The following is a 20256-nucleotide window of genomic DNA, read 5'->3' on the forward strand; positions in this document are numbered from 1 at the left end:
CTGATGCGTTGAGAGAAAATCCAGTTCTCCCACCTTTCTTTTTGGACTGTCTGAACAGTAGCCGGCATTTGCAACTCAGGCAGTGCTGACCATTGCCTGTCACTTTCTCACTGGGAAAAACAGCTGAGGAAAAGCCAGGAGATGCAAGTTTAGAGAGAACACTCCCTCCACGGGAGAACTGAAGAGTCAGCCCAGGACGGGCAGGAAAGATTCTCTTACAAGTTCACATCTGGTTTAGGAGCCTCGCTTCTGAAAACCCAAAGTGACCCTTAACACAAGAATCTGAGTGTAAGCCAGTAATTGTCAGCAATTGTTGTGGTGTCCACGTATGTGGATGGGGAGTGGGCCCTCTGATTGTAACAGTCTGCTTATGCCCATGGATTTTTGTTTCTTTTTAAACCCAGAATATTTTTCTTTCTTTTAAAAATTCTCTTAAATTCTCTTTATCTATTGGATAGAAACAGCCAGAAATCAAGAGGGAAGGGGAGAGAGAGAGAGAGAGAGAGAGAGGGAGAGAGACAGCTGCAGCCCTGCTTTACCACTCGCAAAGCTTCCCCCTGAGGCTGGGGACCAGGGGCTTGAACCAGGGTCCTTGCACATTGTAGCATGTTTACTCAATCAGGTGTGCCACCACCTGGCTTCCAATTTTTAAAAAAAAATTACTATCTTTATTTATTGAGTAGAGACAGCCAGAGATCAAGAGGAAGGGGGAGATAGAAAGATAGAGACAGAGAGACACCTGCAGCCCTGCTTCATCATTTGTGAAGCTTTCCCCCTACAGGTGGGGATCAGGGGATTGAACCTGGGTCCTTGCGCACTGTAATGTGTGCGCTTAACCTGGTGCGCCACCGCCTGGTCTGCTCAATTTCCTTTCTTATTAATAACTTGCCCCTTGAGGTATTCAAGCAGACCTATTCTCTTCCTGCCTGACATGATCAAATTCACTCTCATAACAAACAAGTGAATGGTCGCTACCAGTCACTTCTGTGGTCTTTCCCCTTTAGAAGGGCCAGCTTCTAAGACAAAGGCCGACAGCAGAGAAGTCTGACTGTTGACTGGGGATCCAACATCCCAACAGGTCCCTTCCTCGACTTGCCTATGGCGAGCATGGGGTTCACTTTCTGCAGACTTTTTCCCTCCCACTAGAAGAATGTGAAGTCAGGAGACCACACGTGTGACCTCAGTCGGCTAAAGCTGGATGTGCACACAAGCCTCTTGTCCCCAGCTGCAAACAGGGAGAGACAGAGCGGGAGAGAGACAGAGAGACACCTGCAGCCCTGCTGCGCCACTCATGAAGCTTCCCCCTGCAGGTGGGGACGGGGGACTGGAACCTGGGTCCTTGCACAGCCGAGTGTCTGCCTGCCTCTGCATGCCTAGTTAAGTGTGCACACTCAACGTTTCCAGCTAGACCTTGCTCTTCTCTCTTCTGTGTCAGTGAGGACTTCTGTGAAGCGGTTGGCTTCAAATTGTTCCTGAAAATTCTAGTTTCCCTACTTTTACGTAGGCAGGAGCTGAAGGCAAAGGATTATACTTTCTTTCTTTTTTGATTTGTTACTGTATTTATTTATTGGATAGAGACAGAAACTGAGAGAAAAGGGAGATAGAGAGGGAGGGAGACAGAGAGACACCGCAGCCCTTCTACACCACTCGTGAAGCCTCTCTCCTGCAGTTGGGGATCAGGGGCTTGAACCCGGGTCCTTGTGCCCTGTAACCTGTGTGCTCAGCCAGGTGCCCCACCACCAGGCCCCCAAGGACGACACTTTGAACAGATGAGACGTCTACCTGACGGAAGGGATGCTGGCCCGGTCTCGCCTGGCACCGAGCCTTGTTGTCGTGCCTGCTGGCTGCCGGGGGACGGCTGCCATTTGCTACGGGGCTCCTAGCATGTGGGTAAGAGAACTGGATCCATCCCAAGCTAGAGGTCATCTTAGGACCACCTGTCTCTTGGTGTCCAGTGTCTCTTTCTGCTCTGGGCTTTTCCACTCTGGGTCTCCATTCTCATAGAAACAGAGAGACAGAGACACACAGAGACACGGCAGCGGGTGAGAGACCGCAGTGCTGGAGCCTCTCCTGGGAGGACAGGCCTGCCGGCTGCAGCCAGGCTTCTGCACAGAGCCAGACAGGAGCACCATGTAGCTGAGCTCTTGTCAGCCCCCGTCTGAACGTCTGTTATTTTATTGTATCTGCTGTAAAGTCATTCATTTCGTATCAGTGATCGAAGGGCAGAGTTTTTACCTTTAAAGAGAGAAGTCCACATGATTATTGTATCTGCTGTAAAGTCATTCATTTCATTTCAGTGATCGAAGGGCAGAGTTTTACGTTTAAAGAGAGAAGTCTACATGACTGGAACTCACATGGGAGCCTCAGACGTGAAAGCACCACACTCTATCAGTTGAATTATTTCCCAGTATTTTTTCTGTCTTGTTTGTTTGTTTTCCTTAAGAGAGAAAGAGAGAAACAGAGAGAGAAGCAATTACAGAGGCCTGAACCCCCACCTCCTGCTCCCCAGAAAGATCGGAGGCCCGCACCCCCAGAGGGATAAAGAACAGGGAGGCTTCCGGTGGAGGGGATGGGGCAGGGGGGGTCTGGGGGTGGGAACCGTGTGGAATTGTGCCCCTGTGGTCTTAGAATCTTGTTCATCATTATGAAATCACTGACAAAAAAAGAAAATTGTTCCTGAAATCACAGGATTGTAAACCAAGGTGAACTAAGAACCCAAATAAAAACTAAGACAAGGGAGTCGGGCAGAAGCGCAACAGGTTAAGTGCACGTGGCGCAAAGCGCAGGGACCGGCGTAAGGATCCCGGTTCGAGCCCCCGGCTCCCCACCTGCAGGGGAGTCGCTTCCCAGGCGGTGAAGCAGGTCTGCAGGTGTCTGTCTTTCTCTCCCCTTCTCTGTCTTCCCCTCCTCTCTCCATGTCTCTCTGTCCTATCCAACAACAACAATAATAACTACAACAATAAAACAACAAGGGCAACAAAAGGGAAAATAAATATTTTAAAAAAGAAATTGTGGAAAAAAGCAACTAAGGCAAAGGAACAAAGCAACAACTCCTCCATCTAGTCCCCAGCTGCGGCTCACGGAGGCAGCGGCACCGCGCGGGCCGTCCAGCAGGTGGCGGTGCTGCGCCGCAGCAGAGGGGCCCCATCCCTGGGTGCCGGCAGGGGACTCGGCGTCACATCTGCTAACAAAAACTCTTTTTCTTCTTAATTTTTATTAGTCATTCAATAACGGTTATCAAGATTGTAAGATAGGAATTTTCAGATTAAGATTGTAAGATGGGAATTATGGGTCAAACTTTTTTTAAAAAATATTTTTAAATTTTATTTATTATTATTTTTTTAATATTTATTTCCCCTTTTTGTTGCCCTTGTTGTTTTTTTCTATTGTTGTAGCTATTATTGTTGTTGTTATTGATGCCATAATTGTTGGATAGGACAGAGAGAAATGGAGAGAGGAGGGGAAGACAGAGAGGGGGAGAGAAAGACAGATACCTGCAGACCTGCTTCACCGCCTGTGAAGCGACTCCCCTGCAGGTGGGGAGCCGGGGGCTCAAACCAGGATCCTTACGCCGGTCCTTGCGCTTTGCGCCATGTGCGCTTAACCCACTGTGCTACCGCCCGACTCCCTGGTCAAACTTTAAAAAGAAATTTAACGACAAAAATTCAGAGTCTGCATCCTGACCTCCCTGGGCAGACAACCTCACCCATGTGTCCTGGAGCCTCCCCTCCCCAGAGCCCTGCCCCACTAGGGACAGACAGACACAGGCTGGGGGTGGGGATCCACCTGCCAACACCCATGTCCAGCGGAGAAGCAATGACAGAAGCCAGAACTCCCACCTGCTGCTCCCCATAGAGAATCTGGTCCATGCTCCCAGAGGATAAAGAACAGGGAAGCTGGGAGTCGGGCGGTAGCGCAGCGGGTTAAGCAAATGTGGCGCAAAGCACAAGGACCGGCATCAGGATCCTGGTTGGAGCCCCCAGCTCCCCACCTGCAGGGGAGTCGCTTCACAGGCGGTGAAGCAGGTCTGCAGGTGTCTGTCTTTCTCTCCCTCTCTCTGTCTTCCCCTCCTCTCTCCATTTCTCTCTGTCCTATCAAACAACAACAAAAACAACAAGGGCAACAAAAGGGAATAAATAAATATCGAACAAACAAATAAACAAACAGAACAGGGAAGCTTCCAATGGAGGGGATGGGACATGGAACTCTGGTGGTGGGAACTATGGGGGATTGTCCCCTGTGATCTTGCAGTCTTGTTCATCGTCAAGTAAATCACTCATTAAAGAAAGAAAAGGCAGAGGAGATGACTGCATTATTTTAAAAAGCGGCGTACATTCCGTTGTGTACATAAACCACAACTTTCTTTTGAACTCATCTGTCTTTGGATGTCTGGGCTGCTTCTGCATTTGAGCTGTCATCAGTAGTGCAGCTGTGTTTGCTGAACACTTGTGAATATCCGTACAGTGTGCGCCCGTCTCTCTGGAGGTGTGTTTTGGCTTTCTTTGGACAGAGCCCCAGGAGAAGGATGGCTAGATCACAGGTGCCATGTGCAAACTCCATCTCATTCTTCTCATGTTTCACTCCAAGTCTTGTAGCACCATTTAATGTGTTGAGCTAGCTGTCCATAGGTGCAGACATTTATTCTGGGCTCTTTATTGTATTCCACTGGTCTGTGTATCTGGCTTTGTTCCATACCAGGCAGTTCTGACATTAATAGTCTTGCAGTATAATTTGAGGCCAGGAAGTATGATCCCTCTGTCTTTGTTCTTTTTTGTTTCTCAGGATTGCTTTTGGCAATTCTGGGTATATTCTGCTTCCAAATAAACTTTTTTTTTTAAAGAACTTTTTAAAAAAATATTTATTTTATTTATTTATTCCCTTTTGTTGCCCTTGTTGTTTTATTGTTGTTGGATAGGACAGAGAGAAATGGAGAGAGGAGGGGAAGACAGAGAGGAGGAGAGAAAGACAGACACCTGCAGACCTGCTTCACCGCCTGTGAAGCGACTCCCCTGCAGGTGGGGAGCTGGGGGTTCGAACCGGGATCCTGATGCCGGTCCTTGTGCTTTGCGCCACCTGCACTTAACCCGCTGCGCTACAGCCCGACTCCCATAAACTTTTCTTTTATTCCCTTAAAGAAATTTGATGGGAGGCCAGGTGTCGGTGCACCTGGTTGAGCATACATGTTACAAACACAAATACCTGGGTTCAAGCCCCTGGTCCCCACCTGCAGGGGAAAAGCGTCACAAGTAGTGAAGCAGGGCTGCAGGTGTCTCTCAATCTCTCTCCCTCTCTATCTCTCCCTCCCCTCTCAATTTCTGGCTATCTTTATCCAATAAATAAAGATAATAAAAAAATTTAAAAAAGAAAATTGATGTGACATTGTTAGAGATTACATTACGCTTTAATATAGGTCTGGAATTAAAACAATGTTAATTCTTTTTTTTTTTTTTTTTGCCTCCAGGGTTATTGCTGGGGCTCAGTGCCTGCACTATGAATCCACTGCTCCTGGAGGCTATTTTTTTTTACTTTTGTTCTTTGTTATTATTATTGTTTTTTGCCCTTGTTTATTGTTGTTGTTATTATTATTGTCACTGCTGTTAGATAGGACAGAGAGAAATGGGGAGAGAAGGGGAAGACAGAGAGGGGGAGAGAAAGACAGACACCTGCAGACCTGCCTCACCGCCTGTGAAGCGACTCCCCTGCAGGTGGGGAGCCAGGGGGCTCGAACCGGGATCCTCATGCCGGTCCTTGTGCTTTGCGCCATGTGCACTTAACCCGCTGGGCTACCGCCCGACCCCCAACAATGTTAATTCTTTTACTCCATGAGTATGGGATATCTTCCATTCCTTTGTGTCTTCTATTTTCTTTAGTAGTGACTCATAATTTTCAGTGCAGAAGTCTTTCATTCCCTTTGTTAAGTTTATCTCTAGATGTCTAATTGTTCTACTGCTATTGCAAAAGGGGTTGATTTCTGTACTTCTGCTACTGATTCGTGTATATTGATTTTGTACCCTGTAACCTGACTCAGTTTTCTGCTGGGTTCTTTTAGATTTTCTATGTATACTACAATATCATCTGCAAATAGTGACAAAATTTACTAAAATTCTAATCTGTATCTCTTTCCTTTTTTATCTTGTCTAATTGCTGTGGTTAGGACTTTCAAGATTACACTGAATAATAATAATGATAGTGGAGAGCTTTGTCTTGTGCCTGATCTAAGTAGGAAAGTTTTTAGTTCTTTTCTTTTTTTATGCTTCCAGGGTTATTTCTGGGACTCAGTGCCTGCACCATGAATCCACTGCTCCTGGAGGCTGTTTTTTTCCTCCTCTGTTGCCCTTGTTGTTGTAGCTTTGTTGTGGTTATTACTATTGTTGTAGTTGTTGTTGGATAGGACAGAGAGAAATGGAGAGAGGAGGGGAAGACAGAGAGGGGGAGAGAAAGACAGACACCGGCAGACCTGCTTCACCGCCTGTGAAGCGACTCCCCTGCAGGTGGGGAGCCGGGGGTCTCCAACCGGGATCCTTAGGCCGGTCCTTGCGCTTTGTGCCTCGTGCGGTTAACCAGCTGCGCTACCGCCCCATCCCCAGGTTTTCAGTTTCTTTTTTTAAAAATGTTTATTTATTCCCTTTTGTCACCCTTGTTGTTTTGTTGCTGTTGTAGTTATTATTGTCCTTGATGACATTGTTGTTGGATAGGACAGAGAGAAATAGAGAGAGGAGGGGATGACAGAGAGGGGGAGAGAAAGACAGACACCTGCAGACCTGCTTCACCACCTGTGAAGCGACTCCCCTGCAGATGGGGAGCTGGGGGCTTGAACCTGGGTCCTTGAGCCAGTCCTTGTGCTTTGCGCCACCTGCGCTTAACTCACTGCGCTACAGCCCGACTCCCAGGTTTTCAGTTTCTAACCATAAGTATGATGCTTGTTGTAGGTTTGCTATACATAGGTTTGGCTAGACTGAGGAATTTTTCATCAGTCCCTACTTTAAAAAATGTTTTGGCGCTGGAGAGAGAGTATAATGGCTATGCCAGAGACTCTGCTGCCTGAGGCTCTGAGGCCCCAGGCTCAGTCTCCAGCACCACCACCAGCCAGAGCTGAGCAGGGCTCTGGTCTTTCTCTCTGTAATGTACAATAAATAAGATATATTAAAAAAGAAAAAATACAATTTAATCAGATTTAAAACATGTTTTTGATAAGGAAAGGGTACTGGATCTTGTTAAAAAAAAAAAAGTCTTTCTCTGCATCTGTTGTCCTGATCACGCAGTTCTTGCTTTTTCTGTCGCTAATGTGATGTTTACTGGCATTCATCTTTTGAACCATTCTTGGATCCCTGGGAGGACTGGTACTTGGTCTTGACATACAGCCTTTTTAATGTATCGCTGTCTCCGGTTTACAAGCATTCTGCTCATTATCTTAGCATCTGTGCTTATCAAGCATAGAGGCCTCAGCTTTCTTGTTACTTCTCTGTCCACTTTGGTATCAGTGTGATGTTAGCCTCATAGAAAGTGTTAAATGTGGTCCGGGAGGTGGTGCAGTGATAAAGCTTTGGGCTCTCAAGCATGTGGTCCCAAGTTCAATCCCCAGCAGCACATGTGCCAGAGTGCTGTCTGGTTCTTTCTCTCTCTCTCTCTCTCTCCTTCTATCTTTCTCATTAATAAATAAAATCTTAAAAAGAAAGAAAGAAAGAGTTAGTGAATATGTTGGTGCCCCCCCAAAGTTGTTTTTGGAATAGTTTAATGAGTATAGGTAATATTTCCTGCTTGAAGCTTTTGTAAAATTCATTGGTAAAACCATCTTGTCCTGGACTTAGTTATGGGGAGACTTTTGATTCCTGTTACAGTTTATTTGATTGTAGTTGGCCTACTCATGCCTTCTAGCTCCTCCTTGTTGAGTGAAGATTGTGTGTTTCTAAGAACTCATCGTTTCCAGATTCTTAAGCTTGCTGGCATATAGTTATTAACAGACTTGGGTGATATTTTAGCTGTCTGTGGTGTCCTGTGGATACCTGGGCAACCCACTTGCTGACCCCACCATCACCCTTGGTTAACCTTAGTTCCATGTTCCAAGGCTTTATCTTCATTTAACTTTCTTGTTTTTCTTGCTTTGTTTCTTCATTTGTCTCTTGTTGATGAGAACATCCTATATTTTCATTTTATTTAAGTTAAAGGAGTATTTTCAGTTTGTATTTCAAGTTAAGTTCATAGTTTAATCTGGGAAGAATCTTTTTTAAATAATTTATTAATTTATAAAATGCAAACACTGACAAGACCATAGGATAGGAGGGGCACAGTTCCCACCCCCAGAGCTCCGTATCCCATCTCCTCCCCTGATAGCTTTCCTATTCTTTAACCCCATGGGAGTACAGACCTAGGGTCATTATGGGGTGCAGAAGGTCTGGCTTCTGTGAATGCTTGGGAAGAATATATATATATATATATTTTTTTTTTTTTTTTTTTTGCTTCCAGGGTTACTGCTGGGGCTCGGTGCCTGCACTATGAATTCACTGCTCCTGGAGGCTATTTTTCCCATTTTGTTGCCCTTGTTGTTGTGCTTGTTGTAGTTGTTATTGTTGTCATAGTTGTTGTCCTTGTTGGATAGAGAGAAATGGAGAGAGGAGGAGAACACAGAGAAGGGGAGAGAAAGACAGACACCTGCAGACCTGCTTCACCGCTTGCAAAGTGACCTCCTACAGGTGGGGAGCTGGGGGCTCGAACCGGGATCCTTAGGCCGGTCCTTGCGCTTTGTGCCATGTGCGCTTAACCCGCTGCGCCACCACCCAACTCCTGGGAAAAATCTTTTAATATCAGTCAGTTTTCCATTGTCTACAAAGTTTCCTCCCCACTCTTATTTTGTATCTTTCCTTTGAAAGAATTGTGAACTAGTACTTAGAACTTCTACTTACCCAAAATGTAAAATTATGAAGTAACAGCATCTGCAACAAGACCCCTTCAGGCTAGTAGGAACTTCTGCATATGCGGGAATAAACATACTGAGATCTGTCATTCACACTGAGAACAAAACAAGGGCGGAAATATTCACAGAGCCAGTGATTCATGGTTATTTCTGTTGGGGTGAAAACCATCTTTTGAGAAGGAGAAGAGTTTGATGAACAAACACCACAGTTCTTAGGCTGACACAAACACTACTCACATCTGAATTGCAGGAAGGTTGTTTTTTCCAAGGGCAGTTTTGATGTAATTGAAATACTACATTTATAAATCCTTACTCATTGCTGCTGAGTGATGTGACCAAAGAGATCCTTTGTTTGAGATACATATAATCAGACAATTAACTCCCTTTTGAAGGCTTAAAGTTTGATATTATCCTTTCAACTTTTATTTGTTTTTATTGACATAACATTCTTTTAAAACACTATAGACCTGTTAGGTAGACGTAGCTGGAAAATGAATGTGTGTGTGTACTACATTAAGTACACCACCCAAAACCCAAAACAGGGACTGGTGTGCTCAGAGACAGATGAAATTTGGAGGAGGCTTCCATACTAGGATCAAGAGGAGAGCATAAGATGGCAAGAACTCAGGGATCTGCCCTCCTGAGGAAGGAGACCACACAGCGGACTGTGACCTGCATCCCAGAAGAGACACCTGAGGAGTGAAGGGCTGTTCTCGGGAGCAGGACGTGGGTTATTTCAAGCCCTGCACACCAAGCCTGGCATGATCCTGTGCTTACAACAGTGAAACAGGACCAATTCAGGCTAGAAGCCGGAGGCTGCCTCTGCAGGAACCATCCCCGCAACCTCTAGGGAGCAAAGGTCTGGGAGCCTCCCACCAAGGTGAAATTCAGTCTCCATAGCAACAAACCCTGGGGCCATATTCCATCTGTGGAAGAGAGAGAACAATTGGAACTAAACACCTTGAAGAAAAAAATCACTAGATGACTTCATGTGACGTACAGGCACTTCCATACCTTCTCCAGACCTTAGACCTTTGAATAAAAGTCGAACAGGTGTCTTACAGACGTTACTAGGAAAACTCCCAAGTTGACTGATCAAAACCATGAGGTGATTGATAGTCATTGATTTGACTGAATCTACCTAGATAGTATCAGATTAAATGTTCTGTTAGTAGTCATTAGTGGAAACTCGGCAGAAATTGAACAGTTTTAGGGAAGAATCTTGCATCCTTGAATTTATGGCTGCAAAAGCTCATTCCCATCAATGAAATAATCTAAAACAAAGCAGCGCCTTGTCCACCCTCCCCCAGGGTTGCCCGTCCACTCTTCTCTCATTTTCCCCACACAGATGAGCTCGGGAAGCCTCCTGTCAGCCTTCTTCGATCTAAAGGCTGGAGCTCCGGCGGACTTGAAGAGGTCAAGTTGTTAGTTATTATTTAAAAAAATTTCTTATCTTTATTTACTAGATAGAGAGAGCCAGAAATCTAGAGGGAAGGGGGTGATAGAGAGGAAGAGAGACAGAGAGACACCTGCAGCCCTGCTTCACCACTCGCAAAGCTTTCCCCCTGCAGGTGGGGACTGGAGGCTCGAACCTGGGTCCTTGCTCACTGTAACATGTGTGCCCAACCAGGTGTGCCACCACCTGGCCCCATTAGTTATTATAACTGTTCAGTTAAAGCTCTATGAATCTGTATATTGAAAAATCCTAGCTAGTTTCTATTTATTTTAGTTTTGCTCCTTGTGCAATAAGAGCTTTCCATTTAATTATTCATCTGACTGTTATTTCTGGCAATTCGGGCTATAAATAAGTGTTATCAAAACATTATCTACAAATTCCTCAGAGTCTTTTCTTAATGGTAGAGTTATTATTACATATCAGAGTGTTGATACTGTGAGCAGTGTTTAACCTTGGATAAATATTATTAATGCCAATCAAAGTTAAATGATAGTCCCATAATTATCTCTGAAATGATTAAAGACAAAGAATAAGACTTAGAAAAAAAAAACTTGTCTAGCCGAACAAAAATCTTAAGTATATGTTTTTTTCCCCCGGGAACTGGGTGATGGGTGTTCACCTGGCGGAGTCCACATTTTACTGTGTGCCAGGAGCTGCTTTCAGTCCCAGGCCCCACCTGCTGAGGGCGGGCTCCCTGAGCTGTAGCTCTCTCTCTCCCTCCACAAAAAACATAAGAGGAACAATGGAGTCATGCAGGCACCAAGCCTGGTGGCAAGTGGTAATGATAGTATTTATTTTCTGATTTTGTTCTGGGCTTCTGGAATTCTTCATCTAATATGATTTCATTTGAAGTTTCAAATGATTCTATTTTCAGTGGCAAAGAGGGCAGCGATAGTTCATGGCATCATGTATCCAGAGATTTGAAAAAATGCAAAATGACCACATTCTTTGTTTTTTTTTAAAATGTAATGGTAATTAATTTTCATTTTTATTTATAAAATGGAAACACTGACAAGGCCATAGGATAAGAGGGGTACAACTCCACACAATTCCCACCATCAGAACTCCGTATCCCCTCCCCTCCCCTGACAGCTTTCCTATTCTTTAATCCTCTGGGAGCATGGACCCAGGGTCATTGTGGGATGCAGAAGGTGGAAGGTCTGGCTTCTGTCATTGCTTCCCTTCTTTTTTTATTTTTTTATTTTTTTAACCAGCACTGCTGTGTTGGTGCCGGGGATTGAACCTGGGGCTTTGGAGCCTCAGGCGGGAGAGTCTCTTTGCATGGCCATTATGCTATCTACCCCATCCAAAAATGACCACTTATTAATTATTTTTATTAGTAATTTTAGTGAGACCGTGCCAGGGAGCTGGAGTGTCAGACTGCTCCTCTTCTCAAGGGTTCAGAGGACGTCATTTGGCCATAGCATCCTTCAAGCACTCTGGGGTCACTTTTCTCAAGCCGGAACTGGAGAGGAGGCCTGCTTTACTGCACTAGGGTTCAGGTGACACACCAAGACTGTGGGGAGGCAACTAAGTACAGGGAGAGTCGCTCAGATGTCTCCATCAAGAGCGATCCTTAACTTGAGAGAGAAGGAGAGCATCCTGACAGGAGGGGCCACATAAAAAAGAAGGAAAAAGGAGAAGGAGGCGCGCAGTCAGCAGTGCGCTGCAGAGACCAAGGCCGGTGTGGAAGGTGGGGCAGCTGAGGTCGTGGGCGGGGAAGACGGGCCTGAGGACGGCTACGAGTCCAGTCATGTCACTCAAAACCAGAAGTTATGCTCAGCACACAAAACAGTGCAGGGGGCCAGGGGGTGGCACACTGGGTTAAGCACACATAGTACAAGCCCAAGGACCCACACGAGGATCCGGGTTCGAGCCCCCGGCTCCCCACTTGCAGGGGGGTCACCTCACAAGGGTCTGCAGGTGTCTGTCTTTCTCTCTCCCTCTCTGTCTTCCCCTCTTCTCTCAGTTTCCCTCTGTCCTATCAAAAAAAAAAAAAAAAGAAAAAAAGATGGCCACAGGAGCAGTGAACTCTTAGCACCAAGCCCCAGTGATAAGCCTGGAGGCAAAAACAAACAAAACAAAACAAAACAAGAACTCAGACTTTTCTCCTTGAGAGGTGTCCTGCGCTCCACAGGCAGACCTCATTCCTGATCTCAGCAGCACGGTATCTTGACAGAAAGAGCTAAGACAGGAACCCAATCAAGGGGTCAGCACAGAAATGATGTAACCACCTTTAATTTCACAACCAGTAACTAGTGTCCATGATATCAAAACAATAAAGACACTAGCTATAAAAATTTTCATTAAATGAAAGTACAGTTTTTTCTCTATCATTTTATTTTTGGGGGGCAATGGTCACAGTCTAGTTATTGACACATAGGTACAATTTCTCATTTCACTGTGCTAAGTGGCTGAGAAACACTCACCCCCAACATGGGTTCTTTCCACCCTCAGGGGCCAGGACCCCAATGGTCCTCCTCCCAATCTCCTCCCTGCCCTCTTTACTCAGAGTCCTTTGCTCTGGTGCAACAGACCAAATCCAGTCCAAGTTCTGCTCTGTCTCCCCCTTTCTGTCCTTGTCTCCTTAGTTCTCCCCATCAGTGGGATCATCCCATACTCATGCTTCTCTTTCTGACTTATTTAATGTGGTTCCTTCAAGCTCCATCCAAGATGAGGTGAAGAAAGTGAAGTCACCATTTTTAATAGCTGAGTAGTATTCCACTGTGTATCTAGACCACAACTTGCTCAGCCACTCATCTGTTGTTGGACACCTGGGTTGTTTTTAGGTTTTGGCTGTTACACATTGTGCTGCTGTGAACACAGGTGCACACAGATCTCATTGGATGAGTGTTTGTTTCCTTTGGACATACACCAGACAAAAGACTAATAACTGAAATGTATAAACATATCACTAAAATCAGCAGAATAACCAAACAGCCCCATGTAACCCCCCCCCCCAATGGTGTAGAATAAAGTGAGGCGGGAGAGGCTGCTCACACATCATGCCTGCGTGGGGCCCTCTGTTAGTTCCCTGTCACTCTATTTAAAAAGTCTCACCTTAGTGAGACAGTAAGTAAAAGTAAAAATAATAAAACCATACCTACCTCCTAGGGCAATCACATAATTATTGGAGGCAGTGTTTGCCAACATAGAGCAAGTTACTCATCAAAGGAGTTCTATAAATGCCAATTTCCTTTCCCTCACACTGACCAAGGCTCTGCTTGTTTACAGAACATCTTTCTATACATCATCTAGGTTGACTCACAAAAGTCTTGACTCAGCAGCTGCCATGTGCTTTCTGTGGTACTGATGACATGGTGGCTTAGTGAGATGACAAAGCAGGTATCCAGTGGTGATCTTGTTAGAGTGAGTTCTTTTCCTTCCTAGCAAACAGAACGAAAACATTTGATACATTCTTAGTCTGAAATCATTCACAAGAATGATGTGGGACAGCTGCAACAGTCACCTTTAAAGAAGTTTGACAAGGATAGCCAATAATATCTACACACTTATTTAGAAGCTTGTCTGTCCTTTAGAGAAAAGCTTAGGGGCCAGGCAGTGGTGCACCTGGTTAAGTGCACACACTACAGGGCACAAGGACTCGGGTTCAAGTCCCTGGTCCCCACCTCTAGGGGGAAAGCTTCATGAGTGGTGAAGCAGAGCTGCAGGTGTCTCTCAGTCTCTCTCCCTCTCTATCTTCCCCTCCTGTCTCAATTTCTCTCTGTCTCTATTCAATAATAAATAAAAATATTTAATAAAAAGAAAAGCCCATAATTGTGTATATGTTTGTGTTCTAACGGCCAGTTTCTATGGAGCTAGCAGTATTCTTTTCAGTGGGGGTAGACAGCGTAATGGTCATGCAAACAGACTCTCATGCCTGAGGCTCCAAAGTCCCAGGTTCAATCCCTGGTACCAACATAGCCAGAGCTGAGTAGAGCTCTGGTAAACAAAACAAAACAAACAAACAAACAGCCAACCAACCAAACAGTATTCCTTTTGTTCTTGTTGTGGCTTCTCTGTTGGGGCAGTTTATTCTTCTTCTAGGTAGATGAGAGAGAGAGCATGGGGGCAGGAGAGAGGAGATGTGTCATCAGGCTGCAGCTTCCTCCAGGTGGTAGGGCCCAGGCTCAAGCAGGTACACTCCCAGCTGAACTGTCTTGCTGGCTCTGAGCTAATAGTATTTGATTCCTATTACATTAAATATCATTTAAAACTGGACAATTAAAAAGAAACTTACCATGAAGTACAAGTAAAAAAGAAAGAAAAACTAACATCTCCCAAATCACTAGAAATGGACCTGTATTAACAGATAGGTGAGACCGACTCTGAGCCCAGAGAGCAGACAGATACGGCCAAGGTGAGCCCAGGGGCTATGCACTTATCGGAGAATATCCCCCTTGGATTTACACATAAATATCCTTGCTTTACTCAGTTAGCTGCACTTGTGGATCTTCTTCAGGTTTGGGAGCTACTCTCTGCCCTAATCCAGCTTTCTAGTCCTATTCTCAACTCTGACTTACATCTCCCCAGACAATGATTTTAGTCCATCTGCCTGTTAGCTATCAAGCCCAGGCAAAAATCACTAAAATCATGGGCCCCAAGGAACATACCTAAAATAGACTTCCTAGCTTCTTCCCACCCTAAAATTCCCATTCTCATCTGCTCTATTCTTACTTTCTGATTCTTATTTATTAAACATTCTGTCCTGCCTCAGGACTTACCGCCTTTTAGACACCAAGTTGCAGATGCTACTATGATGCCATCCTGACCTCCCTGGGCCAGAAGACCTCACCCCCACCTCCCCAGAGTCCTGCCCCACTAGGGACAGACAGAGACAGGCTCGGGGTGTGGATCCACCTGCAAACACCCATGTCCAGTGGAGAAGCAATGACAGGAGCCACAACTCCCACCTTCTGCTCCCCATAGAGAATTTGGGTCTCTGCTCCCAGAGGGGCAGAAGTGTCAGGGGGACTCTAACTTCATCAGGACCTGGAGAGAAAAGTAGCAACAGGTGAAGTTATGACTTGAAATGGAAGAGAAGGCAGGGCCATTGAAAAAAATGGGAAAAGGAATATATATATACATATTATTGTAGAAATAATAGTCAGCCTGTATCTGTGACCTTGGGAGCAGCACTGCAGTTTCCCATGGGAAGAGTGAGGACACAGAACTCTGGTGGTGGGAATGATATGGAATTGTACCCCTGCTATTTTGTAAAGCACAGAAAAAAAACCCTTGCTTTATTTTGGACACAGCCTTCCTTTTGACATTCCCAGGAACTGTCACAAAGACTCAGACATTAGATCTCTTGATTACTTTCCGAGTTTCCCTCCTCCAGGGCCCCTGCCCCACACTTAATTAAGCCTTATATGAGCAGAGGAGACTTTCTTAGTGATGTTTAAGATGACATAGTCTGAAAGTTTTAGGAGACATTAGCAGGTGCTGTAGAATGAAGTCCGAGCTCTATCTACTTTGGTACATGAGAAACTGACGTGCAGAGAACACAGGTCTTAAGACAGTTACCCATATATATGAGATAAATAAAGTAACAGCCAGTGGTATTTCTTGGCCCTGTAAGCATGGGGTTTCATTCCTGAATTACAGAGAGATGCTTTGTTCATGTGGTTTGGAAAGGTTCCTTTTGCTGGCACTCTGAAGGTCAGAGACATCATGACACATCGTGGGTGATCTCATCAGCTCCTTACTTCATGGTGAGTTCAGAAGGGCTGATGCAGGCAGTCCAGTAAGTGGGGGCTATGCTACCCTGCGGGACACTGGGTCTCCCTCCAGGTACTATGAAGTGAATCATTTAGTCATCACCTTTCTGGGACAGTCAGAAGAGAAAAAGTTTAGAGTGAAATTGAATACAGTGTTATAATTCCGTTTGTCACTTAAAGGAGAGGAGGACATCTGCATCAAGCTTGCTCACTGGAAAAAGCCTCATATGGATCGGATCTTTTCAAAATTCTATATACACAGAGAGAGGGGGAAGGGAAAGGGAGAAAAGAGCTTTTATTTATTTATTTTTTATACTGAAACAAGAAGAGGGAAGAGGACAAGACCCTGAGGCCAGGGGGTGGCATGCAGTCTAGCTGCCCAACTATGTGCCACACTCAGCTAGCCTGGCCCTTCTGCTTAGTACTGCCAGTAGTGCACAGAAGCTGGGCAGGAACCTTTCCCAGTCTGACTTACCATTTATGCTGGGCATGAAGGAAGATATTGTGTGCAAGTCCACTGTCTCTATGACTAGAAGTGTCTCAAGGGGGCTGTGGTAGTAAAGGGCTCTGGGGATAGCTACACAGTCAGAGAGGAAAAGGTTGCCAGGCCAGGGGCACAGTGGTGGGGAGCCTACTGTGTGAACAGAATCCTGGCTGTGACCAGGATACTGTGACCAGGATACTGTGACTGCTAATCTTGTGAAGTCATTTGCAGATTCAAATTCTTAGATCCTACACACATTCTCCCTATCTAAATTAAAACCTTACAAGTTTTTTTTTGTTTTGTTTTCAGCTGTCAAAGAGTTCTTTACAGGTCCTGGAGCAGGATGGCAGAGGAGGACCCACTGGGGGTTGAACTGTTGTGTGGAAAACTGGGAAATGTTATGCATATACCAACTACTGTATTTTACTGTCAACTGTGAGCCATTAATCCCCAATTAAAAAATTAAATTATCCATGTCCTCTTAACACTGAAACACAAACATATTAATATTGGGTTATAAATTTATAGTGTCACCATCTATATGATATATAAAAATAGCTATGTAATTCTAAATAAAATTTAGTTTAGCTTCAAAAAAAAAGTTTTAGGTCAAGAGTTGATAGAAGGTTCAAGGTTTGATACCTGCCAGTGATTGAAAAACAATTGAGGAAACGATGAATTTGACTTTTAGTTAGTACTCACTATTTCAGATAGAAATCTGTTTTCATTACTACTATTATTTTTAATATTTTTACTTTGTTTTGATGACAGATAGAGGAAGACTGAGAAAAAGACCAGAGCATGGCTTAGCTCCAGTTATGAGGGTGCTGGTGATTGTCCCCGGGACTTGGCAGGAGAGTCTCTTTGCATAACCATTATGCTCTCTAAACTCCACCCCACAGGCGATATCTAAATAAGATGGGAAGCTGCCCCCCAGGCAACAAACTCCAGCCTCTGTTTACTCAGTGGAAACTGGCGGCTGTTGAAGCCTCCAACCTGAGAGCTCCTTGCTTCCTCCCGGCCCACATGCCTCCCAGTCTCACTTTCCAGGCAAATGGTTCTTTCTTACTGTCTGCCTGCCTCGACTTGGTGCCTATTTCTGAACTTGTTTATTCCAGTGAACTTTTTTTTTAAAGAGATATTTTTAATTTGATTGTAAGGAGAGAAGACACAGAAAGACCAGAGCCCCACTCAGCTCTGGTTTCTGGTGGTGGGGGGATTGCACCTGGGAGCTCAGAGCCTCAGGCATCAAAGACTTTTACTGAACCCTGATGCTGTCGACCCAGGCCCGTTTAAATTGTTGCAAAGTTAAATAGAGCAAGAAAGGAGTGGAAACATGGGCGCTTGAGATTCTAGGTCTCAAATAATTTCCAACCAGTTTCCAGTTTCCTTTAGGTAGGTAGGTCAAGGTTCCGCCCAGATAGTCACACTCCATCCTATTTCCCAGACACAGCTGACCCGACTGCTCAGTTCTGTCCACCTCATAGCTCAACATGATCCCAGCCATACACCATCTTCCACTTGTAGAGCATGGCGAAACTTGGTTGATGCGGGGAATCTTCTGTTTCCTCTGGCTAACCTTGGGGGAAAGAGGTTGGAGAGCTGGAGAGAGAGCTCTCATTCTTCAGTCCCTTCTGTGTCCTCCCTTCCCTCCCCAGTCATTTCCTACTATATAGGGGAGAGCTGAAGCTGAAGTTCACTTTTTCCACCTTGAAGAGCAGGTAAAACTCCTTTGGGAGAGGGGTCATGTAAAAACGGGGAGCAATCAGAGGGCTCTTCCGCTTGTTCCCACTGCCCCCCCACTTTCTCCCGCTCTCCTACCTCTCAGAAGGATGCGGGAATTGGAGTTTGAATGACACAGAGTCAGGGACCCGTCTCTGCAGCGGCTGCGTCTGCACCCCTGGCGTCTTGTGCAGGGCCAGTGCTCTCTGGAGCGGGTCTGGGTCTCTGCAGCCTGGTGTCCAGCTCTTTGCACAACTTCCTGTGAGCAGCCTTCGAGCTGGAGGGCCCTGCCCTGGTTCAGAGGCAATTGCTCACTCAGGGCTCGGGCTACACCGCCTGCCCCTCCACCCAGCAGAGAGCAGGAGCTAGTGCCCGGGACTTGGTGGGTGCAGGGGGTGGGACTCCAGACTTGCGCTTCTTGGGTCCTGATGGGTTCTCCCCAACCCCCCACGACTAGAACTTCTGAGAGCTAGAGAGCTTCCTACCCACTAGGCTATCAAACAGGCTCCATGAGAGCCTCCCCGAGACCGGGGGTGTGTGTGTGGGGAGGACGGGCTGAGCGTCTGGGCTGCGCAGGTCTCTCAGATTGCCCGTGAGAGCTGTATGGGTCTCAGAATGCTCACATTTCGGAGTGGAACTCAGGGGCCACGGATATCAGAATAAATTCTCTGCTTGGTCTTTCACTTCTGTGAGGGGCTCAGGCCTCGAGGCTACTAAGTTGGAGCGCGGAGTGCAGATGGTCCCTGAGCAGAGGCAAGGGCACTACAGTCCCAAGCGCGGCATGCTCAGTTTCTGGCCTTACCCGAAACCAGACTCCCCTCAGCCTCTCCACAAACTTAGTGATATTTGTGGGTGTTTTTTTTTCCCCTCTCTCCTTAATAGGCCATGAAGTCAACAAACTCCCCACTTGGTGGCTCCCTTTGCTAAAGTTAAGTAGTGAATTTGCACAAGGAGTCTTGGAAAATTTCATATTTCTACAGATTGAACTCATTTCAGATTTCGCGTGGGAGGGGAAAAGTAAGGCTTTTCACCATGTCCACCTCTGAGGTGAAGGTAGGCAGAAGACAGCAAAGTCGGGCCTGTAATGGCTTCAGGTGCTTTTCACCATGTCCACCTGAGGTGAAGGTAGGCAGAAGACAGCAAAGTCGGGCCTGTAATGGCTTTGGGTGCTTCAGTGAGCGAGTCTCTGCTTCATCATCCGTCACACTCACCAGAGGCTCTTTGTGTGCGAGCTTTCTCCGAGGCAGAGCTGCAGATGGAAACACACATGAACACGCCAGCGGAAACCAACAGACACACAGTGGAGAGAGCTCGGCGTTCATGTGACCGGATTTGAAGTCTCCTCGCGGGCAGGCGGCCTGGGACACCTGCCCTCAGAAATAAATTAGGGAGTAGCAGGCACATTCTGGCTCTTTATGGCCACCAATAAGTAGAATTTTGTCTTTCTGGGGAAATGAAATGTCAGATAAAGGCTGAGGAGGGAGGAGTCGAAAACAATGCAAGGCACTGTAATTCTGCCTCAGAGAAAGCATTCCAGAGTGAGCCAGTTTATTTAAATGTAACAGCCAAATCACACTAACAGGAAACACTCAAGCTAGATGGTCATTGCCTCCCATTTGTTGTTTAAGATGCAAACAATTAAAATGCACGCTAATGGTTATTGATGGGCCTGGCTCAATTTCCTTTTTAAAAGAAACAGACCCTGTTCTTTTACTGGAGTAGATAGAACTTACTCATTTTCTTAAATTATTCTGGGGCTTGGAAGTCTCTGGGTGGATGTGGTCTTTCCTCATTGCTTTTTCTCTTCCCACATCACTTTCAGTTAAAAAAAAGTAACAGTCCCGCTCACATCCCTCAGCAAGTGAACTGGGAAGTACTGGGGAACTTCCTGCTCGGCCAGTCTGTCTGTGTCTCTCTAAATGGAAATTAAGCTGGAAATCAAGTGGAAATTATGTTTCTCACT

General features: G+C 45.7%; 2 long non-coding RNA genes across 2 annotated transcripts in view; both read right to left on the minus strand.

Moving 5' to 3' along the window:
• Nucleotides 1-12667: 12667 nt before the first annotated feature.
• LOC132536650 (uncharacterized) overlaps nucleotides 12668-20256 on the minus strand; it is a 77129-nt gene continuing 69540 nt past the window's right edge. The window contains exon 2 of the long non-coding RNA XR_009548137.1: nucleotides 12668-15209. This is a non-coding gene — a long non-coding RNA (uncharacterized LOC132536650). The remainder of the gene's footprint in view (nucleotides 15210-20256) is intronic.
• Nucleotides 15580-19393, minus strand: LOC132536649 (uncharacterized). Its single transcript, XR_009548136.1, has 3 exons — nucleotides 19334-19393; nucleotides 18393-18585; nucleotides 15580-16337 (listed from the first exon to the last, which is right to left on the minus strand). It is a non-coding gene; the product is annotated as an uncharacterized LOC132536649 (long non-coding RNA).

The sequence above is a fragment of the Erinaceus europaeus genome, unplaced genomic scaffold (genome assembly GCF_950295315.1).
Source record: "Erinaceus europaeus unplaced genomic scaffold, mEriEur2.1 scaffold_468, whole genome shotgun sequence".
In the NCBI taxonomy this organism is placed as follows: domain Eukaryota; kingdom Metazoa; phylum Chordata; class Mammalia; order Eulipotyphla; family Erinaceidae; genus Erinaceus; species Erinaceus europaeus.